General features: G+C 48.1%; 1 long non-coding RNA gene across 2 annotated transcripts; it reads right to left on the bottom strand.

The window, feature by feature from the left end:
* Positions 1-21: 21 nt before the first annotated feature.
* On the bottom strand, positions 22-22,265 carry LOC308471237. 2 transcript variants are annotated; one of them, XR_013982827.1, is made up of 3 exons: positions 22,147-22,265; positions 18,019-18,617; positions 22-217 (listed from the first exon to the last, which is right to left on the bottom strand). It is a non-coding gene; the product is annotated as an uncharacterized lncRNA (long non-coding RNA). The 2 variants fall into 2 exon arrangements; XR_013982828.1 differs by lacking the exon at positions 22-217 and adding an exon at positions 4,220-4,603.
* Positions 22,266-24,211: the final 1,946 nt, after the last annotated feature.

The following is a 24,211-nucleotide window of genomic DNA, read 5'->3' as shown; positions in this document are numbered from 1 at the left end:
GAGGAAAGCATATTTACTGCACCCAAACTGCCCATGTGTGAAGAATGCAGCTAGCATTGTTAAATGATGGGATTCCCCTCTCCCAAGTCAGGACTCCGCAGCAGTTCTCATTCTCCAAAGGTCCTCATAACGGAGAGAATCCAAGGAATGAAGAGCGTGTTGATCTGCACATGCTGCCTTCGCTCCCTTTGCATTCCAGAATAATCCCTGCCGCCACCTGATAATGAGCAGAAGTGGACAGGCCTCGTTATTGCTTCTGTCAACACTCAGGCCTTATCAGTTCTGTCGTAACAGACTCCCCTCTCCCCAGTAATGGCCTCTTGTGTGCAGGGTTGCTAGCATCAAGTAGGTGTTTAAAGGATCAGAGCTGTGAGTCACTCTGAGACACAAATATTTTGAAGGTGCAGATACCCTGCTGGCCTCTCGAGAGCGGTTCCTCCTGGCTTGTGCCATCCCAAGGTAATGACAGGCCTTCTGATGAGCGAAAGGACATCTGGCTGAAGGAGACTAGCCCAGCACTGGGCAGGTGCTTTGTCTGACAGACTCGATCCCTAGCACCTAATTAAAAGCATCTCAGCAGTAACAGCACGAGGAAAGACCTTTGCTTGCAATCTTGGAGAGCTCCCTCCCATCAGGCAGAACTGGGCTAAATGGAACCAAACATCCGTTTAAGGCAGCAGCTTGTGTCAAAACTTGGGATCACAGTGGCTGAACAGAGCAAACAGGTTATATGTATCCCATGCCTCTGGCTCTGTATTCTAGAGTATAAGGATCCCTGTCCCAACATCCTAGGCAGGTGCTTGTCTGGTCTGCTTTGGAAGATCTCCATAACCTTATTGAGGGTTTTTTAAGGCCTCTGTTCAGCGCAGTGTCTCCTAGAGCAGGAATGGGGATCCTGCGGCCTTCCAGATGTTGTTGGACTACAACTCCCATCACCCCTCTCCATTGACAGTGCTGACTGAGGCTGATGGGAGTTGCAATCCAGCGGGTGGTGCTGTGGGTTAAACCATAGAGCCTAGGCCTTGCCAATCAGAAGGTCTGCGGTTCGAATCCCCGCAACGGGGTGAGCTCCCATTGCTCAGTCCCTGCTCCTGCCAACCTAGCAGTTCGAAAGCACGTCAAAGTGCAAGTAGATAAATAGGTACCACTCCGGCGGGAAGATAAATGGCGTTTCCGTGTGCTGCTCTGGTTCGCCAGAAGCGGCTTAGTCATGCTGGCCACATGACCCGGAAGCTGTACGCCGGCTCCCTCGGCCAATAAAGCGAGATGAGCGCCGCAACCCCAGAGTCGGCCACGACTGGACCTAATGGTTAGGGGTACCTTTACCTTTACCTTTGCCTGACATCTTGAAGAGCCCCAAGTTGCTCATCCCTGGGCTAAAGAGAATTGCATTATATGCAGGGCAAGTTTATTAGGGGCAAATGGGGCACTGCTCCACCAGCCTCAGTCTGTCCTCAGCCAGCCACCACCTGCCTGTCTTCTTACTTACAGCAGGCCCAGGGAGTGGCACTGCTTGTCATTGTCTTTGATTTCACCTTCTGTTGAGCTCCCCGCTTTCCACCCTACCAGCCTCAATGTGCTCCAGCCATCACTTCTTATACAGCTAAATATAGATATACAAATTCATCTATAAATGTCAAAGCACCTTCAAGTGAAATCTTCTAACACCCATTAAGATCTCTCAACTCAGCCTGCAAAGAGCTTTTGCCATTTGGCACGCAGATTTTTCAGTTTGGCATCCACTTGCTGAGCTGTATAGAACAATGGAAATCTCGGACATGGGCTAAGCCCACCCGTGGCTAAAAACTAAACCAAACTGGCAAAGAATAATAATGCTGGCCTGTGGCTAAACTCCCACTTTGTCAGTTTTCCTCCAGCCAAGCCTGTAGCCAGTGCCACCTTCTGCCTGGGCTGGCTGCCCTCGCCAAACCCTCGCCAGGAAGGCAAGTGTGTGTTAAACCATCAACATGCCTTGCTTGCTGTTGCTCGGCTCCTGTAACCTCCTGTTAAATAAGCCCCAAAGCCTTCTCTCCAGCAATTCCCAGAAACATCAGGAGGAAATGACAGGGTGAAAGTTCAACTACCCAATGGTTATAAATGAACTGTTTCCAAAAATCAATACACCATCCTGAGAGCAGCTGACGCCAGTCCAGCTTTGCGCAGCTGTAGGAAAGGACTGGAACGCTGACTTGGTCCTGCCTGAAGGATTTGCACTAGCTGCCACCCCCCACATCTGCAAAATGGGGGACGACATAATACTGACCTACCTTGCAGGGCTGTGCTAAGGACGGGTGAGCTAATGAATGAAAAATGCTTTGGGCATTCTAGTGACCTATGAAATCCACATGTTTAGATCACCGTGTTTGTAAAAGGATGGCTGAAACAAGTTTGTCTATTAAACCAAGCAGAACCCCAGTTTTGCAGAGAGAAGGATGGGTGATGGAAGGAACTGGGCAGGGAGCCCCATCTTCCCCTGGCTATGCATTGTTAAAGGTAAAGGTGGTGCAATATCTGGGTTACAAGTCTGGCATATGGGGTGTAGCTGTTAGAGGAGTTAAAAATAACACAAGGGAGAGTCAATTTTCTCACAGAGCCACAAAGCTCACTCAGTGTGCTTGGACCAGTCATTCTCATCTCTCAGTCCAACCTACCTTCCAGGGTCGTTGTGAGGACAGAATGAAGGGACATATATATGCTACCTTGAGCTCCTTGAGGAAAAGTGGAATAAAGAGGTGATGACAAAATAGACTTTAGTAGAAATACATGGTGTGTGAATAGAGTGGAGAAGGTTGTGTTCCTCCTTGTGTTATTTTGCGATGATCTGCCGGTGGTATATCAGAAGTGGGGAACCTGCCCCCCCATGTCAACTTACAGATTTGAAAATAAGGGACCAGCAGCCTTGAAAATAAGGGATCAGCAGCCCAAATAAGGGACTTTGCTTAGCTTATGCACGTCGGGGCTGCCGTCGTCCTGGCGCGAGGAGTTCCATCGGCCCTTCCCCACCTGAGAGAGAGGGAGGGAGGAAGAGGGACTCTCGCCCACGAGCCCGGCATGAGGCAATTGCAGTGCCGTGGCGGCCACTGAAGCGCCACCCTTCTGCATCCTTCCCCATCCCCTCCTCTTCCTCCTCCCTCAGGCCGCCTCCTCAGCCGCCTCTGGCTTCCCCTGGCAGCGCGGCAGAAGTCTCGCAAGAGAGGGGCTGCCTGCCCGCCTGCCGCCACCCGTCTCCTCACGATGCGCCCCTGAGGGGGAAAGGGGAGAGACGGAGACGCGGCAGCTCGTGTGCGCGCTCTCGCGGCAGAGGACCTCGAGCTACTGCTTCCCTCCCGAGCCGGGGAATTTAAGGGACATCATCAATCCGGGACAGCAGCGGGACACGGCGCTAGGATAAGGGAGTTTCCCGCCAAATAAGGGACAGTTGACAGCTATGCCCCCCTCCGAATGTTGTTGGACTGCAACTCCCAACATCCTTGACTATCAGCCATGCTGGCTGAGGTTGATAGGATTTGGAGACCAATAACATCTGGAGGGTCCCTGGTTCCCCACCGCATTTGGATATGAATGCAACTGTTCTGTACGCTGTGAAGTTCTCAAGATAAGAACATTCAAATAACCCCAGTGGATTGGATCGGTGGCCCACCTAGTCTAACATCCTGTTCTCACAGTGGCCAACTAGATGCCCATGGGAAGCCCACAAACAGGAGCTTACGCACAGGCCTCTCCCCTCCTGCAGTTTCCAGCAACTGATCTGCAGAAGCACACTGCCTCCAGCCCCTGCAGTAAGATAACAGAATAAGAGAACAAACGCTCGCCATTATCAGTCATGACATGCAAGAATTGGAGTCAGCCCTTCTCGTTCCTGTTAAAATTCAGGCTTCGGGCTGAGCCAGAGCTTTGCCCTTGAGATCTATTTTTAGTACAAGTATTCCATTCTAGAATGTGTGTGGGGGGGAATTAAAGTGCCCCTCTGAGCATAAGCAAAGTGTATTTGCCTAAATAGCACAGGATGTAATGGGTCACTGCTTGAGTACCCTGAAAGCACCTCATTTTCTCACAACTTTCTTTTTTCAGCATGACTTGGCTGCTGGCAGTGCCACTTAAGAGTTGAGAAGTTCGTATACCGCTTCTGAAATTGCATGTACAAAGGTGTCCTGCTGCAACAAAATGTTGCAGCATGGCATGTTCGAGTCAGTAAGCCATGCCCTCTCCAACTTACTTCATTCCATCCCGACGAGTCATCATTCTGTAGCAACTAAGCATGCTCAGTTGGACCACGTTGGGATTATCCCACCCTTATGATTTAGCTTTGTCTTCCTCCAAAATATATATACTTGTTCTACTGCAGATCTCAGGATTTCTCCATGTCTGCCGACATCTCCCTTTTGTGGGTCGAGCTGTTTCGGCTGTATAAACAATGGCACTCACACCTGAACATTTGAAATAAGGGGAAATGGTTCTGTGTGCTGTAACCTTCCTCCAAGGGGCTTGCGGTGGCACAGATGTTGTTCTTGCATGGCCTGCTATTCCAGGGCTGGCCAGTGATTCCCAGATCTAAGCTTCAGAGGCTCAACTTCATCAAGGCAACTGCTGACAGGGTGCCCAGCTGCAAAAGAAGAGCAGACTCTCATGGCTTTATTTTTATTTATTAAATTCAAGAGATCCGCAGGACAGATAACTTTGGCAAGAGGTGTGTGCAGCTATGCACAGGTAGAAAAGGGTCCCACCTACCTAATTCCCCTTCCTGTGGGAGGGTTGGCATCTAGTGCCACTAACTTTCCTTTGCTCTGCAAGCCCTGAAAAATTGTGTTGCTCCCAGCACAGCTGAGAAACAGGAAGGGTTAAGGTTTTCTTCCAGCTGCTGCGTGGAAGTCGCTTCCCCCACCTTCCCTGGCTGCTAAGAGCTGCCTTGTGCAGAGGGCGCCATCTATTGGCCTGAGGAACACCCGGCATCTGCTAGGGCTGATGCAACTCAGCGGCATATTCCAGAGGACTGACTCTTCCTGGCAAGTGTTGCCAGCCGGCATTTATGCACGTTACGCGGGTGTATGTATGCGTACACACATGTATATGATATGCATGAAACAGCAACACTGGAACTGTGCTGGTTAGGGGAGTGATAATTTTGCCCCTCCCGCTGTTTTCTGCAAAGATATTTTAATATGCATGGACAATTTCTCTCCCTTAATATTCTGGAAATTATTTGTTGTGTGATAAGTTATTGATATGATAGTCGTAGTACATTTCTTCATTGTGTTTTAACTACTACATTTTGTAATTCATGGATACTATTCTTAAGATAGGGACGCGGGTGGCGCTGTGGGTTAAACCACAGAGCCTAGGACTTGCCGATCAGAAGGTCGGCGGTTCAAATCCCCGCGATGGGGTGAGCTCCCGTTGCTCGGTCCCTGCTCCTGCCAACCTAGCAGTTTGAAAGCACGTCAGAGTGCAAGTAGATAAATAGGTACTGCTCTAGCGGGAAGGTAAACAGCGTTTCCGTGCGTTGCTCTGGTACGCCAGAAGTGGCTTAGTCATGCTGGCCACATGACCCGGAAACTGTACGCTGGCTCCCTCGGCCAATAAAGCAAGATGAGCGCCACAACCCCAGAGTCGGTCATGACTGAACCTAATGGTCAGGGGTCCCTTTACCTTTACCTTTTATTCTTAAGATGGTGCATCACCTTGAAACTGGGTTCATAAAATCATGGAGTTGGAAGGGACCCCAAGGAACATCCAGTCCTACCCCCTGCAATGCAGGAATATGTAACTATTCCTTATGGGGATCGAACCTGCAAACTTGGTGCCATCAGCACTACACTCTAACCAACTGAGCCATCCAGTGGAATAGGACTGAAGCTACCGTATATATAACATTCCATATAAGGTGATTAACAACTCACAATGAATGAATGAATGAATGAATGAAGTGAGGGATGTAGAGATGCCAGGTGTTTAGGCTTGCCCGATATAGTTGAGGGATGACCCAGTGGAATTTGGGGAATAGTTATTAGTGTTGTGTATATAGCACTTCACAAGAGTATTACAAGCAAAAAGACTGAGCACGCTGTCAGTCTAAATGCTGACAGTGGGCAGAGCTAACAAGAGGGGGCCTAGAGAAGGATGGAATTGAACAATCAAGCTTTATGAGTGGAGAATGTGCACAGAAGCAGCAATAAGCATCTGGGCTTCATTTAAGTTCAGGCTTCTCTGAAAAGGTGAGTTTTACAGGAAGCATGGGAAAGGGGGGGTTGGCTTCACAAAGGGGGTGGCGTTTCAGGCAAAAGAGGCAGCAAGTGAGAATGGGCAGCTGCATTTGATAGCACAGGAAACTTCCCAAGAACATCAGAACACAGCTAGAACCTACAACAAAACGTTGCAGTATATCCTTACTTTCTATCAGAAGTGCTTCCGTCCAAGATCCCAGCCTGCAATCCATGCCCAACTCTAGGCTACTCCATTCCAACTGGCACTGAACATTCCATACTTGTGTGAATGCTCCATCTGGGACTTTTTCTTTAAATTCTCTCTGCCTTCAGCGTTTAATCTCAGAGCCTCTGTCTATTATCTTTGAGAATTCTTGGAGAACAGGTGAGTTTCCCTATGGGCAAATGCCCCCGTCGTCAAAAAAGGGAAAAAGGAAGACACAGGTAACTACTGACCTGTGAACTTGACACTGATACCAGGAAAGGTCCTAGACCAGATAATTAAACACTCAATCTGTGAGCACTTAGAAAAGGAAGCTGTGATTATCAAGACCCAGCATGGCTTTCTCAAACAAGTTATGCCAGACAAATCTCATTTCTTTTTTTGGTGGGTTAGGGAAATGCTGTGGACGCAACGTATCTTGATTTCAGGAAGGTGTTTGACAAACTCCCCCGTTATTCTTGTGGATAAGTTGGTAAAATGTGTGCTGGAGGAGGTTACTGTAAGGTGGATTTGTGGCTAGTTGACTGACCGAACTCAAAGAGTGCTCACTAATGGTTTCTTGTCATCCTGGAAAAAATGACAAGTGGGGTGTTGTGGGGTTCTGTCCTGAGCCTGTTGCTGTTCAACATCTTTATAAATGAGTTTGATGAAGGAATTGAGGGGATGCTAATCAAACTTTTTAAAATAATAATAATATTTATTGAAATTTTCCAATCAAACCAAATTATATATTCCAAATTATCCAATGATCAAACAAATTCCAATTTTATGCCTAATTATAAATTATTATTATTTTGTAGCTGACTTCCCATGCTTCGAGATCGGAAGGAATCCTAATCATCCCGTAGTTCTATTGCATTTCAAAATATTACAATAACTCCCTTAAGACATTCTGATGTTAATCCTTCATTATTTTCAACAGCCTCTGCGTTCATTCTGCAAGTGTGTTTAAGTCCAAATAAAATGTTTCTGTGTGGATTTTATGTCTTTTCTTTATAGTCCAAATCTGTGAATGTTAATCAAACTTGCAGGTGACATCAAACTGGGAGGGGTAGCTAATGCCACAGAAGACAGAATTGGGATTCAAGATGACCTTAACTGCCCAGACTAACAAAATGAATTTCAATAGCGACAAATGTAAGGCTCTACACTTAGGCAGGAAAAACCAGCTGCACAAATATAAGATGGAGGCTTGCTAGTAGTATGTGTGAAAAGGCTCTAGGGGTCTTGGTGGACCACAAGCTTAAAATGAGTCAACAGTGTGACGCAGCAACAACAAAAACAAATGCTATTCTAGGATGCATCAACAGAGGTATATTGTCCAGAAAAAAGAGAAGCAAAAGTACTACTCTATTCTGCCTCGGTCAGACCTGCAATATTGTGTCCAGTTCTGGGCACCTCAATTTAAGGAGGATATTGAAAAGCTTCACTGCAGATGGTGACAGCAGTCATGAAATTAAAAGACGCCTACTTCTTGGGAGAAAAGCAATGACAAACCTAGACAACATCTTAAAAAGCAGAGACATCACCTTGCCAACAAAGGTCCAGATAGTTAAAGCTATGGTTTTCCCAGTAGTGATGTATGGAAGTGAGAGCTGGACCATAAAGAAGGCTGATCGCTGAAGAATTGATGCCTTTGAATTATGGTATTGGAGGAGACTCTTGAGAGTCCCATGGACTGCAAGAAGATCAAACCTATCCATTCTGAAGGAAATCAGCCCTGAGTGCTCACTGGAAGGACAGATCCTGAAGCTGAGGCCCCAATACTTTGGCCACCTCATGAGAAGAGAAGACTCCCTGGAAAAGACCCTGATGTCAGGAAAGATGGAGGGCACAAGGAGATGGGGGCGACAGAGGACGAGATGGTTGGACAGTGTTCTGGAAGCTACCAGCTTGAGTTTGACCATACTGCGGGAGGCAGTGGAAGGCAGGAGTGCCTGGCGTGCTCTGGTCCATGAGGTCACTAAGAGTCGGACACGACTAAACGACTAAACAACAACAATTGAAAAGCTGGAACATGTGCAGAGGAGGGCGACCAAGATGATCAAGTGTCTGGAAACCAAGCCTTATGAGGAACGGTTGAGGGAGTTGGGCACGTTTAGCCTGAAAAAGAGGAGTACTGAGAGGAGATATGAGAGCCATCTTCAAAGATCTAAAGAGCTGTCACATGGATGGAGCATGCTTGTTTTCTCTTACTCTGGAGGGCAGGACTCAAACCAATGGATTCAAGTTACAGGAAAGGAGTTTTCACATAAACACCAAGAAGAACTTTCTGACAGTGAGCTGTTTGACAGTGGAACGGACTCCTTTGGCAGGCGTTGGACTCTCCTTCCCTTGAGGTTTTTATGCAGAGGTTTCATGGCCATCTCTCATGGATGCTTTAGTTGAGATACCTGCATTGCAGAGGGTTGGACTAGATGACCCTGGGGGTACGTTTCAATGCTAAAGGTAAAGGTAAAGGGACCCCTGACCATTAGGTCCAGTCATGACCGACTCTGGGGTTGCGGCGCTCATCTCGCTTTATTGGCCGAAGGAGCCGGCGTACAGCTTCCAGGTCATGTGGCCAGCATGACTAAGGCGCTTCTGGCAAACCAGAGCAGGGCACGGAAACGCCATTTACCTTCCCACCGGAGTGGTACCCATTTATCTACTTGCACTTTGACGTGCTTTTGAACTGCTAGGTTGGCAGAAGCAGGGACCAAGCAACGGGAACTCACCCTGTCATGGGGATTCGAACCGCCGACCTTCTGATCGGCAAGTCCTAGGCTCTGTGGTTTAACCCACAGTGCCACCCGCGTCCCTACCTTTCAACTCTACAATTCTAAGTGAGTTGACAAATGCCAACCAGACACTCTAATTTTGACCCCAAAGCCTGGTGCCATAAATGTTGCGAGGTGGAATCATGGTATTGCCTGATTGTTTTTCAGTAAAGCCAGATTTTCTTCTTTCTTCTTCTTCTGAGTAAAAGCCAACAGCATTTTAATTTAGTGCGTGCATGCATGCTTGAACATTAGCCCTGGGGGTGGACTGCCTTGGAGTGGTCTTCTCCTTTAAAACAAAGCATATATGTGGGTTTTCCTGTGGCCCACAGATGTGCTTTCAATTTACAAAGCCAGGGTGCATGCTTGTGATCTTTTAAAAGCAAAAGCAGAATGGGTGATAAGTGACCCTGAGCATGCACACTCGCTTAAGAACAGAAGAAGTGGTTTTTCCGGACGCATTAATTCAGCCTTTTCTGCAAGAATCCCAGCAGCCTTCTTCTCTGTGGGGGGGTTCCCCTTTGTGGTTTTACCCTCCCTTTGCAAGTGGGTGTTGCTGAAGCTGTCACCACATTGGTGCCAAGTAAATACTGGTGTGCGCCTTGCGCCCAGGCTTTTGCAGTGTTTTAGCGTACAGGCGGTGACCATTTTGCATGGGTTTTTCCGTTCCTGCCTCTTTCCACCCCAAAAAATGTTGCCATATAGAGCGTTTCTATTCAGGGTTTCAGACAAACAGACACGCCCTCTTGCAGGACATGCCATTCCCTTCAGTTTTCCATCCTGCAACGGTCAGTCAGGAATGCCAGCTGGCCAGGAAAGTTGGGACACAAGAAAGGAACGTCCTGACTTGCTCCTGTACCTTTAATAGAGGTTTGACTTGCAGAAAGCAATAGGTGAAACTTTCCATAGCTTGGGAGATAAAGCAGGACCCACCTGCTAATTGCTGCAGATCAGCGACTTTTAAAGGAACAGGACAGGTAAAGGGGCTGGTTCAAAAGACAGCAGGGTAGCTGTGAGAAATGCCTTAAATCATGAAAGGCAGCCCTGAGGCCAAATCTGCAGAGGAGGGTTTCTGTTTCAGTCCTGTGCACTGTAATTTACTGTCCAGCCCTTGTGTCCCTCTCATGAGCCTCTTCTAAGGGCAGATAATTCTACATCTCTTCATTTGATGTCACTTGGAAGATAGTTTTAGCAGGGGGAGGAAGTCTACTTGACCTTTATCCTTGACCTGGCTTTTGGCACTTGAGGTGTGCATATCTTTTCAGGACCCACCCACTGTTATGATTGCAACTTGTTTTAAACTGTTTTTAATTGTGCACTTAAATGTTGTGACCCACCTGGGACCTTGCAGGAGGAGGGCAAGTAATAAATAAACAAGGGACTGTGTGACGCTTAACCACAATGGCATCCCTCTTGCCTTCTTTGTGCCTTTTTCAAGCTATACTATAGATTTTGCTGAAGTCCTTGTTGCACTGGCTGTAAATAACCTGCCATCTCCCTGAAGAGATCCAGAGGGAAGGATTAGATCTTAGGAAACTGTGTTATACCAAGTCAAGGCCTTTGGTCCAGCTCAATTTTTTGTACATCACTAGTCTTCAACTAGGGACGCGGGTGGCGCTGTGGGTTAAACCACAGAGCCTAGGACTTGCCAATCAGAAGGTCGGCGGTTGGAATCCCCGCGATGGGGTGAGCTCCTGTTGCTCGGTCCCTGTTCCTGCCAACCTAGCAGTTCGAAAGCACGTCAAAGTGCAAGTAGATAAACAGGTACCGCTCCGGCGGGAAGGTAAACGGCGTTTCCGTGCGCTGCTCTGGTTCGCCAGAAGCGGCTTAGTCATGCTGGCCACATGACCCGGAAGCTGTACGACGGCTCCCTCGGCCAATAAAGCTAGATGAGCGCCACAATCCCAGAGTCGGGCACAACTGGACCTAATGGTCAGGGGTCCCTTTACCTTTTTAGTCTTCAACTGGTCCCAGGGCCAGGGGCATAGCATGGGGGGACAGGGGGGCCATAGCCCCGGGTGTGCAATTTTGAGGGGGCATGAACCAGGTGCCCACACACAGGCACTGGCTTCTGCAGGGATCCCTGTCCCAGCTAGGCACATCCTGGCAAGCACTGTCCCCAGCTCCCCGTCCTTCCCTGTCTGGCGCTGGGGGGTCTCTGGGCCCCGGAGACCAGCCTAGCTTCGCTTCTGCGACCCTGGCCCCCTTGCTGAATGGCTGCCAGGCCAGCACTCACTTGCTCCTTGCTTGACGCAGTCCCCAGTTGGACGTGGAGGGAGGGAGGCGGGCAAGGGGCAATCCCAGAGTGGCCCAGCCCAGCACTTGTCTCCGCGGGCTTCAGGGGGATTTGCCTCCCAGGGTTGCATCATCCAGCCGGGCTCCCCCCGTGCGGTCTGGCAGCGCGGGCCCATTTTTTCCTCTGGTGAGGGTTCGCTCCAGCACCATTGATGGTGAGGGCTGGGCTGGCACAATGGGCTCCATTTATACTCCATTTACGCATGCCCTGGGTGCCAGCAAGCCAGGCTACGCCACTGTCAGGACCCACAGCTGGATATTGGCCTCATCAAAGGTGGGTCACAAAAGCACAACTAAAGGTAAAGGTAAAGGGACCCCTGACCATTAGGTCCAGTCATGACCGACTCTGAGGTTGTGGCGCTTATCTCGCTTTATTGGTCAAGGGAGCCGGCGTACAGCTTCCAGGCCATGTGGCCAGCATGACTAAGCCGCTTCTGGCGAACCAGAGCAGCACACGGAAAGGCCGTTTACCTTCCCGCCAGAGCGGTACCTATTTATCTACTTGCACTTTGACGTGCTTTCGAACTGCTAGGTTGGCAGGAGCAGGGACCGAGCAACGGGAGCTCACCCCGTCACGGGGATTCAAACCGCCGACCTTCTGATCGGCAAGTCCTAGCCTCTGTGGTTTAACCCACAGTGCCACCTGCGTCCCTAAAAGCACAACTAGAAGCATGTAAATTATGACTAGGACCTTCTGCATGAGAACAGATGCCCTACCTCCACACAGAAGCGCGGATTTCAACAGAATATTAGGAGAAACTTCCCACCCCTACTGTATAGTTTTGCAGGAGATATTCATGACAGGGTTTTAAAAACCCAGAGATGATCAAAGGGCAGCTTTACTTTTCTTACTCCTTTCAACTTCTCTCTCTGATTGCACTGCCTCAAGGGGATGGAACAACTCCCTTATGAGGAAAGGTTACAATATTCGGGTTGGTGTTGTTTTTTTAAGTTCAGAGCAAAGGCAGGTAAGAGGGGGAGCATGAGAGCAGTGTATAAAATCATGCATGGCATGGGGAAAGCAGTTAGAGAAATGGTTTTCTCCCTCTGTCATAATAACACTCAGGGAATACCCACTCTTGGAAGATTCAGGAGGACTAAAGGAAGAGCTTATTCACACCGTGAATAACTATGGAACTCACTCACAGAGGAGGCAGTGACGGCCGTCAGCTTGGATGGCTTCAAAAGAGGATTACGCAAATGCATGGAGGATAAGCCCATGCCCTCCAACATTTCTCTGATGAAATTAGGGATGTCCTATTAATTAATAATACAGTTTTACCTCGGGTTACAAACACTTCAGGTTACAAACACTTCAGGTTACAGACTCTGCTAACCCCGGAAGTAGTACCTCGGGTTAAGAACTTTACCTCAGGATGAGAACAGGAATTGTGCGCCAGTGGCATGGCGGCAGCAGAAGGCCCTATTAGCTAAAGTGGTACTTCAGGTTAAGAATGCTTTCAGGTTAAGAACAGACCTCCAGAATGAATTAAGTACGTAACCAGAGGTACCACTGTAATGAATAGGACTCTAGGTGGCTTCCAACATACAGTGGTACCTCAGGTAACATACGCTTCAGGTTACAGACTCCACTAACCCAGAAATAGTGCTTCAGGTTAATAACTTTGGTTCAGGATGAGAACAGAAATTGTGCAGCGGTGGCGCAGCAGTGGCAGCAGGAGGCCCCATTAGCTAAAGTGGTGCTTCAGGTTAAGAACAGTTTCAGGTTAAGTATGAACCTCCGGAACGAATTAAGTACTTAACCCGAGGTACCACTGTATATAAAAACATAATAAAACATGAAACATTTTTTTAAAACTTCCCTATACAGAGCTGCCTTCAGAAGTCTTTGAAAGGTTTTATAGGTACATATCTCCTTGGCTCCAGGGTTGGATAACTCCATACCCTCCAACATTTATCTGATGAAAATAGGGGCGTCCTAAGAAAAGTGGGACATTCCGGGATCAAATCAGAATTTTCGGGGCTGCTGATCCCTTATTTTCAAATCTGAAAGTTGACAGCTATGGTCACCAGTTGCTGGAAATGGCCAGAGGGGGAGAGTGCTGTTGCGTTCATGTCCGGCTTGCAGGCTTCCCAAACACATCTGGTTAGCCGTTTTGAGGGCGGGGTGCTGGGCTAGATGGGCTACTGGCCTAATCCAGCAGGACTCTTCTTAGCGTTAAGAAGCCCGACCTGTAATAAAATGATGCCCTGAAGCCTCTTTCTGCAGTTGCTTCCATATTATGGAACCAAGGAGCCCAAGCAGTTGGGAGAACTCATCACATGGAGCAATGGGAGAAAAGGACTCCTGTGCTATTGCGAAGGGAGCATGACAAGCAGGGATTTATTTATTTATTTAAAGAATGGTTAGCTTTCTCCTCCTTGCAAAGTACATAGGAGGAAGTTGGAAGAGTGACGTTCTTTCCCACTTCCTCCTTTTTGCCACTGCATCGTTTTCAAGGCTCATATTAATTCTGCTGGACCCGGCTTTTACAAATCTGGCTCAGAAAAGCCAAGTGCGCATGTGCACACACTTTCTGTCCCCATGGGAAGCGATCCAAACAGGGAGCACACATGACACTCGTTCAAAAAGCCAAAGGTGCCCGTGAACCTTCAAAAGTTGGTGACCCCCTGTTCATGTGTACACTGTCAAGAAGGAGTGCTCAAGGTCCTCTAGTTTACGCCTAGCCCTCATACAGCTCCAAAGTGCAAAGTGGTTTGGAGGACAACCTTCACATTCTGAAATGCAGACAATCTCTGAGAGCTGGTAGTGTAGTGACTAAGAGATGGAGCTATGAATCAGGTCATCGTCTCTGGTTCCAATCTCACCTCTAGCAAGAGCTTACCAGATTGCCTTAGTGAAGCTACTCCCTCTGAGCTTCACTTCTCCATCCCCAAATTTGCAAGATGTGGCTGCCAAGAATCACCCTCCTTACATCTTTGTTGTAAGGACTGCAGCAAGATAGTGCACAGAATCAAAGCATGTATAATACTTGGAAGCCCTTTAGGAATGTTAAGTATTATCACGATCATCATCACCATCATATTGTTGTATGTTCACTCGGCTTGGGGGAGAGGTGTCAGTGCCCAGATGTTGCTCACTTCCCACAAACCATTCAACAGCTGTCCTGATTTCCCACCATCACCCCACAAAATACACTGGACTGAGGAACATTGTTCCAGCAGGGAAGGGATGCCATGCAACATGGTATACCCTCCTTCCAGCAAGACCCAAGCTGTCAGCACATAAAAAGCTTATGTAGGCATGGCATTATGTTCTCTTGCCCCTAAGGTTGTTGCTACCAAATCCAGGGATGTGTCTGTAACAGTTTATAGTTAAGACAGAGGTAGCCAACATGGTCTGCCCCCTCCCCAAACCGTGTCGCTGGACTACAGTTCCCATCTTCCTTAACAATTGGCCATGCTGACTGGGACTGATGGGAGCTGGAGTCTAACAGGATTTCAAGGGTGCTGTGTTGGCTATCTAAGAGTTAAGATGTGCTCTAGGTAAAGGTAAAGGGACCCCTGACCATTAGGTCCAGTTGTGGCCAACTCTGGGGTTGCGGCGCTCATCTCGCTTTATTGGCCGAGGGAGCCGGTGTACAGCTTCCGGGTCATGTGGCCAGCATGACTAGCCGCTTCTGGCAAACCAGAGCAGTGCACGGAAACGCTGTTTACCTTCCTGCTGGAGCGGTACCTATTTATTTACTTGCACTTTGATGTGCTTTCGAACTGCTAGGTTGGCAGGAGCAGGGAGCGAGCAACGGGAGCTCACTCCGTCGCAGGGATTCGAACCGCCGACCTTCTGATTGGCAAGTCCTAGGCTCTGTGGTTTAACCCACAGCGCCACCCGCGTCCCCTGATGAAATTAGGGACGTCCTATTACCGTATTTTTTGCTCTATAAGACGCACCAGACCACAAGACGCACCTAGTTTTTAGAGGCGGAAAACAAGAAAAAAATTATTCTGAATCTCAGAAGCCAGAACAACAAGAGGGATCACCGCGCAGCGAAAGCAGCAATCCCTCTTGCTGTTCTGGCTTCTGTGATAGCTGCGCAGCCTGCATTCGCTCCATAAGACGCGCACACATTTCCCCTTACTTTTTAGGAGGGAAAAAGTGAGTCTTATAGAGCAAAAAATACGGTAATTAATAATACAGTGGTACCTCGGGTTACAAACACTTCAGGTTACAGACTCTGCTAACCCGGAAGTAGTACCTTGGGTTAAGACATCCCTAAGATGTGGTCTACAAACACACAATTCAAGATTTTCCTTGACTTCTTGCAGTGTCTTGCCTGGGCTCAATGGATCCTAGCCACCTCTGTTTAAAAAAAAATCCAGAGAAAACGTGGTTCTTTGCCACCTGGGCATGCAGTCTGTGCGTGTATCCCAGTGAAGGACAGAGCTGCAATTCTTAAGCTGCACAATTTCCCCTTGGCAGCTAAAGGGCGCATACTAATGCTTGCTCACACACTCTTGCTGTCGTGGTTTGTGTGTGTATGCGCGCGCACATACACTTGCTCGCACACGCTCATGCACTCCCACAGCATGCACAAACCCTGAGCCTCACTTTGATTCCCAAAAGGATTCCTATCAAATATTTCCATGACTGATAGGATGTCTATGTCTGCCTGTCTGAATGCCTGTTTTTGCCTCAGGGTGCTCAAGCACAGTTACCTATGTATACATGCCTGTGAAGGACACAAGGCAGACAGCTGTTACTCAGGATTGCTATGCAAACAAAGTCCCAGGTAGCATGCCTTAACTCCTTTTGTCCTGACAATCAGGGCTATTAAACATGCAGAGGGGGAATATAATGTTTTTTCTCCTGTTTGCAATGCAGGCCAGGGAGCAAAGTTTGTAATCCACTTACACCTGGAAGCATACTTCAGAGCTGAAAGCATGTGTGTAGCCAGGAGGGGGCAGCTGCCCCCCCACCACCAAAATCAAGTAAATAAATAAAAATCCTTAACTAACTGACCAATTGTGTTGCACATAACTTGGTTCTGACCCCACAACATAAAACCTGACCCTCCCTAAAATAAATCCTATGCCCCTGGGTTGAAGGCAGAGCTGTAGCTGTGATCTAGCCAGGTTTTTAGCCCCAGGTGAAGCCTCCAGAGGCCTCTGAGTCTCTCAGTCTGTGTATGTGTGTACGCAAATGTGCGTGGCAGGGGTGCCAAACTCAGTCTTTGACCCGGGTGAAATAAAGCCGAGTTTTGCCCCTGGCTGAATCTGCTATGAAGGAAGTCTCATCGCCTGCTGCTTGAACCGAGCCTTCTAATGTTGTTTCTAATAAACAGGCTTTCCAGGCATGTGTAGGCCCTTCAAAACCCTGCCAGACCTGTAGGATATCAGATGAGAAGTTAAATAAAATTGGGAAGGTAAGGAGGAGAAAGTTGGTGTGATGTTAAATCCACAAAGTCTGTAGAATGAATCGGTCTTAACTCGATGCCAGGATTAATTGTGCAGATTTTTAATGCTGGACTCACACCTGTCTGGAGCATCCTCCTCCTGCATGTGACCAGGTAGATGGGCGTGACCCTGGAAGACCCCATAAAAGAGCTGGTCACACAGCCATCTTCCCTCCTTCTTCGTTTTATTCCATCTTGATGTATCATGGGATGAACCCACTCTCTCTTCTGTACAGTGGTACCTCGGGATAAGAACTTAATTTGTTCTGGAGGTCTGTTCTTAACCTGAAACTGTTCTTAACCTGAAGCACCACTTTAGCTAATGGGGCCTCCTGCTGCTGCCGCGCCGCCGGAGCACAATTTCTGTTCTCATCCTGAAGCAAAGTTCTTAACCCGAGGTACTATTTCTGGGTTAGTGGAGTCTGTAACCTGAAGCGTACCACTGTAACTACAAGCTAAAGCCTGCCTTCAGGGAACCTAAAAGGTAAAGGTAAAGGGACCCCTGACCATTAGGTCCAGTCGTGGCCGACTCTGGGGTCACGGTGCTCATCTCTTTTTATTGGCCAAGGGAGCCGGCATACAGCTTCCGGGTCATGTGGCCAGCATGACTAAGCCGCTTCTGGCGAACCAGAGCAGCGCACGGAAACGCCGTTTACCTTCCTGCTGGAGCAGTACCTATTTATCTACTTGCACTTTGATGTGCTTTCAAACTGCTAGGTTGGCAGGAGCAGGGACCGAGCAACAGGAGCTCACCCTGTCATGGGGATTCGAACCGCTGACCTTCTGATCGGCAAGTCCTAGGCTCTGTGGTTTAACCCACAGCACCACCTGCGTCCCGTCAGGGAACCTACTGTGAATTGAATGTAAGTAAACTTCTTATCATTACTTTTAATAGAAGACTGTTGTGTCTTTATTCTTTTTAAGAGGGAACAAAGGTGATTTACCAGGAACAAACCCAATCTGGACAAGCCAGATTAGATTGCTTAAGTAAAGAGATTCAAACAAATCTACCAACGAGCTTCCTGCTCTATACTGGGGAATGTACTCTGCCATTCACTCACTAGCATGAATCCATGTCCCTTTCCCTCTCCCCCCCCCCCCAAAATAAAAGCTCCCTACCCGCCCACCCTTGAATTGTGGATTGTTTGAATCCTTCGGAAGCCCTCGATTCTCAGTACCACCTTGACATCATGTGTCATTATGCAATGTCATTCCATGTGCTGTGCGATGTCTTATTGGCCACATTCATCCATGTGTTATTTCCTGAGGCACAGAGGCATTGCGATGTTGTTACGCATTGTTACAGAGCACACCGCTTGCCATGTGAGTCCAGGATTGGCTACATGGACCCGTTATGGCTCATTGTCTTCCCATCAGCTCAGAATGGAGTATAAGTTGTCACCCTCCTTCTTCGGTGACCCACACCTCTTTGGCTGAGCCTGTCCTCTGCTCCGTCCTTCCTCGCCTTCTCAGTTCTCTGCTTCCTAGCCTTTCCTCACGTACAGTTCATTGCGGTCTCGGTGCTATTCACACACACAAGTCTTGCACAGCCCTTGCACAGCACCATCTTCATCAAAACGCCCCATGTGCTTTTCCAGCTGAATCTGGATTTACTGTTTCTGCAGAAAATTCGCTAATGGCACTTCCAGACTGCCATTATTTTGGGGTGGGATTCAGTCGCATACTGGCAAATTCAAATCTCACAGTTACAGTGGATTGGGAGATCCTGCAAAACAAACATGCACACCCAAATAAGAAAAGTGAGAGGAAAATGCACTGGAAAATGTGGGGATAACACAGCATTGGGCTCATCCAGACTTCCTTTTACTCTGGTTTTCCTAGGGAAAGCTCAGACATGGAGCTTTAAAGCCCAGAAACACAGCACAAAAGGAAGTCTGGATGAGCCCCAGTGTCTAACCTCCCCACAAATAAGGGCAAATCCACACCATGCATTTAAAGCGTAACGAATGCACATTTAAAGCACACAAATCCCCCCACAGAATCCTGGGGAGTGTAGTTGTCCTTGCATAGAGCTACAATTCTCTGTTACAATAACAAACTACAATTCACAGGATCCTCTGGGGCGTTAAATGTGCATTAAATATATGGTGTGGATCTGGCACAGAAATGGAAACAAGAAGACCTACCGACGAAAGAAAAATGGCAGACAAAATTAATGGACTATGCAGAATTAGTTAAGATGACAGGAAGGATCCAAATCCTGCGGGATCAGAGATTCTCAGAGGACTGGAGGAAATATTTGAACTATTTGAAAAGCAATTGTAATAAACAGATTACGCTAGTAGGACTCCAAGAAGTTCTGTAAGGAGGATTATGTGACGTATTGCAGAGAAGATTATGAAGAGAGTTATTAGTTAAGGATAATTAAAAGTAACAGAGAAATTAAGAAATGTAGATTAAGTGATAAAGACTGAAAAATCTTCAGATGCGGTTGATGGAAGTCCAAAACATTGTATAAGATAAGAAAGTATGTTATATGATTTTTGGAAATTTGGAAATATATATATATGGTGTGGATCTGCCCACTGTCCAATCAGAATGAACGGAAACTATACGCTTTGCTTTGTAACTTTCCTTCTACTAGGGCTAAAGGGTTGTTTCTTCTTTTTCATGGAAATCTCTATGTCTGGAATCCCTTGCAGGCACAGGCCCTCTTGCAATTGCAACGTTTGCACCATTATAAATCCGTCCGTGTTCAACGCAGTGTCATCTAGCCTCGCCCTCAAACAAATCAGGATGAATGCTCAATAAACAGGTCATCTGGAAGTGCTTCATTTTAAAATAATAAAGCGAAATGGTAAATTATTATTTGGGGGGGGGCAGATTCAGCTAAACAGTCCTGTCAGCAGAAACCTGTGCAAGGACTTCCTCTTGTGCAACTTGGCTTTCCTCTTCTCTCCTTCTGCAAAACACCCCCCATGGTGGGGGGGGTGTCAGGAGAACTCTGAAACAGCACATGGGGGGGGGGGGAGAAGGGGAAATGTTCCGTCTGGCAAGACAAAATACTTGCCCTGCTGGAGCGATTACCTTTGTACAACATTGAAGTTTTACTCTTACTGGTTTTTTTTTATTTATTAGTTGCTTTTTACAGTAAAAAGTCTCAAAGTGACTAGACAAAAAAAAGCACATGAAAAGAATTTAAAGCCAAAGAAAATTTAAAACACTAGCTGTACACAATACATAAAAAAGCTAATCCAACAAAAAAATTAATAAGGACCAATGCTGGATACATTGGGATTAAATTCCGGGTGGGGATATGGAATAGCATTTTGATGAGGACAGTGCCATAGGGACATTTCACAAAGCTTGAGTGCCTGAACAGCACCAAATCCACAGTAAACTGTGGTGTGGAAGGTGTTCTTTGTAACAATCCTCCCAAGTCCCACCATATGTTCTGTAGGTTTCAAAACCTGCCAATCTCTCAACTTCATGACACCATTGGGGCAACATTCAGGAAAGATGCACCCTTCCCTGGTGTTTGAAGTCACTTATCTTTATTCACAGAATATTTAAAGGCTGTTGTGCCACAAGCATACATTCCTTTGCTTTAACCAAAATAATGGGGATGGGGTGAGTGCATTGATAAAACAAGTACAGTGATGGCTAAATACTTTTTTCCTACAAATCCCAGAAGTATGTTCTTGCAATCAGTTGCCATTTGCAGTGGTAGTGAATAGCCAGACTTTGAACCCGACTGAATCTTCTTTTCCATGCCATAACACCCCCCCCCCAAAAAAACCCTACCCCACTCTGAAATCTGAAATGGTATCCTGAGATCACCAATGGCACCCTGCCACTTTGCCTTCTTGATAACTGGGCTGTTTATCCTGTCAACCAGCCTTCGGGCTAGCTAGACCCTTGCTCAAAAGCTCTACTTCAATTTAAGAATGTAATTTGCTGTAATTACAGAGCTCAAATTGTCTGTGCTGAAGGAGGAACAAAATCAAAGTTCCGAAATGAACACCGATTCACTCCCACCGCCACCTCTGCAAAACAAGCAAAGTAGCTGATGGAAAATTCCGGATTACAAAAGAAGGGTGCCAAAATCCACAGCATTCTACCCAAGCTGTGCAGGTGGAAGGTTCTGCTACACGCAGCAGGACAGGTGTGCATTGTTAGAAAAGGCTTGTGTTTTTCTGCCCTTCTGAAGAGAGGGCACATCTCTAAATTTGTGTGTAGCAATGTGCATCCAAGGGGAAACACAGGGTTGTGTTTATGTCCAACAATCCTTGCACCATTCTCCTCCACCCCCTCTGCGCCACATTTTTTTCTGACTATGAAGCTTTGAGGACTATTTTACTTAACATCCAGAAAGCATTTTGCACATCTATGTCCTGGAACAGTTGGGCAGCTGGACACCACTAATCTGACCATGGCCATACTCTAGAAAAATCTTCTGGCTAATGCCTAAACCATACACAGATTACACACTTTCCTACTGAGGGCAGGACATTTTTGCAGGGTCCTCATCACTACCGCATTCAATCCACTAGAAGCTGAAAACTTGTTCATTACATAAATCAGTCAGGCACGGACCATATGTAAATGTATGAGCCAGAACTGATGTAATATAATTTACACCAACAAGGTCGCTTTTGAATGAATTTCCACAGATGCATACATGTGGAAACGTTTCCCTCAAATACATGATCTGTGTAGTTTGCCAAAAGGCAAACCCATGGCTAAAATTTGTGTTGGTCCTTTTTTGTAAAGAAAAAAAGACTCAAGTCAAGAAGTTTTCACCTTTTGTATGTGTTCCTTGAAATCTCCACAAAACCCATCCTGTGGATGTCTCTGGACATTTTGCCCCCTAAATATTTTTCCCCTCCTGCTTTCAAAATGACAGTACAAATTATCCTGTCTAATTAGATGGGGGGTGCTTTCATCTATTCTCATACACTTGATTCCCACTCTCCTGAAGAGACTAGAAGAGGGACGGAAGAAAATGTCTTTGAGCAGGTACAGAGTGCATTTCATTCACCGCCTAACAATTACAGAGAGTTCCACTGAAACCCATGTATCTGAAATCTGGCATTTTAGGGGAAAGAGGATGCAGCTAGATGTCAAGGGCTGTTACCGGGAGCCACACTTGAGGTCCTACATTTCCCTCCGCCGCGCCTGCAAATTAAGCACGGGAGACGCTTTGTCTGCACAAAACGGCCGCGGCTCCCAGGCACGCGTGTTTTAGTACGTTTGCAGACACATGTCTGCACTTCCATCGTTCACACACATACGCAGAGAGAGTGAGCCGAGTAGGGCGGACAGACGATGCTTTTCTGGCGTTGGCGCTGCAAACGCCTCTCCTCTGCTTGTCTGAAGCTGCAATGGATGCGCACGTGCTTTCCAAAGTGGGGATGGCGGCGCTGCGTGCGTGCAACTTCGCGCGGCACGCCCTCCAAAAGGGGACTGCTTGCGCGCGCGCGCGCACCGCCGAGCCCCTTCTTCCTCTCCTTGCTTTTGCATCTTTCCTGCCACCTTCCGCGCCGCCGCCGTGGCCAGCCCCCTACCCATCCCGCCTCCCCCCTTCCCACCCTCTCCCTCCTCGCGTCATCATCTCCCCCACGGCTGCAGCGATAGATATTAACCGCGCCGGCAGAGCAGACAGCCAGCGCAGCGCCTGGTGCTCTCAGCAAATCAAAGGCCCATTCAGCGGCGTGATGGATGGGCCTGCCCTCGCGGTGAACCCGCACTTTAATACAGAGGAAGTTATGAAAGCGCCATCCATCAGCGGCGGGCGCTTGCTCGCTCGCTCGCTCCTCTTCGCATGCTCGCCTCGGTCGCTGGCGGCCCGGGGCTGCTGCTGCTGCTTCCCCCCCCTCCACCCGTCCTCCACCGCCCCCCCCCAACACGCTTCGCCGCCACCTTGCAAAAATCTCATTTTGCTTCGCAGCCGCTTGCTTGATTATCCGGCGATCCACGCCCACGCTCCCCTCTTTGGCCCGATCCCTGTTCCACCCCCCCCCCCGTTTGCACTTTCAGGGGTGGGGGAGCTATGAGCCAGCACCATGCAGAATTGGGGCATTTCCTCTTCCCCCCTTTTTTTCTAAGCAGAGGGATGGCGGGGGGGGGGGAAGAATCGTTAGGCGCGCTGGGCCCCACCCTCCCTACCGCGCAGTCGCTCGTGTCCAATTTAGAATCTTCCCTGACATTTTCCTCCGCAGCTCATACATCAGGAGGGAGGAGAGCCAAGCCGGCGGGGGGGGGGGAGAGGGGGAAGGAGAAGGATGGTTCTCGCAGACAGCGCGGTGTCTGTCCTGGAGAGACAAAAGGAGACGAGGGAGGGAGGGGGGCGGGCAGACAGCGAAAGGGTGCGCGGAGGGGAATGGGGTGTTTCTGGAAGGGAGACAGGGGCGAGGTTAGAAAGGAGAAGGGTCTCTCCATCACGGTGATGGGGCGAGGGATGCTGCTGCTGCTGCTGCTGCTAGCAGACAGTGGCCGGCCTTTGGAGAGGGAGGCCGCATTGGCCAGCCTTGGCAGGAGAGGAGCCGGGGCTGGGGGGAGGATGGGAAGGGTGGAGTAGGCAAGGAGATGGATGGAGAGCGAGGGACGGGGAAAGGATGCTTTGCGCGCGCACGGCTTCGTTCAGCTTCCACTTGTGGCTGTTTGCAAGCAAGATGCCCGCCTGGGCGATGATCATCATCCTGCATACAGGACTTTGCTTTGTTTCACTTTGCTTCTTTATTTCAATTTCTAACCTGGCTTGGGGTAGAAGTGTGGGGAGGAATGGAGGGGACTAAAAAAAAAAGCCCCCCACCCAATCCAAATTAGATTGGACTGAAAATCGTATTGAAAACAATGGGGCTTAAACTGAGCTTGGGTAGCTTTTCATGGCTGGTATCCGTGCAACTTGAGGTCAAACTCAAGAAAGTACCCAAGACGGAAGACTCTGGGTACCTAAAGCAGGAATGGGAACTTCTAGTGTCCTCCAGATGTGGAATTCAATTCCATCAGCCCCCAGCCAGCATGGCCAATGGGCAGGGATGATGAGACCTGTGGCCTGGCAACATCTGGAGAACCACAGATGGTGGCTATAAAGGAACAAGTGAAATTTCGAAGGAACTTTATAAAGTGTTATTACCGCATCACACTCTCAGACGAATACCGAAAAGTTTAAATTGTCAACCTTGAAAATTGTGCCAGGTTTAAAGGGTCCAGGGGAAGAATCTCAGTTTTGCAAACTTGCTTATTTCCTCCTTTTCTATTTACCCCAATGTGCTAGAGTCTATATGAAATATTTCATAACAGTATTTTCATATTTCATTCAACCTAGCTGTATTTTTCCTTATTCAAAGTGTGGTT

The sequence above is a fragment of the Podarcis pityusensis genome (assembly GCF_964106645.2).
Source record: "Podarcis pityusensis genome assembly, chromosome: 2".
In the NCBI taxonomy this organism is placed as follows: Eukaryota; Metazoa; Chordata; class Lepidosauria; order Squamata; family Lacertidae; genus Podarcis; species Podarcis pityusensis.
The sequence above is the reverse complement of the archived record's forward strand: the minus strand, read 5'-3'. Positions and strand labels throughout refer to the sequence as shown.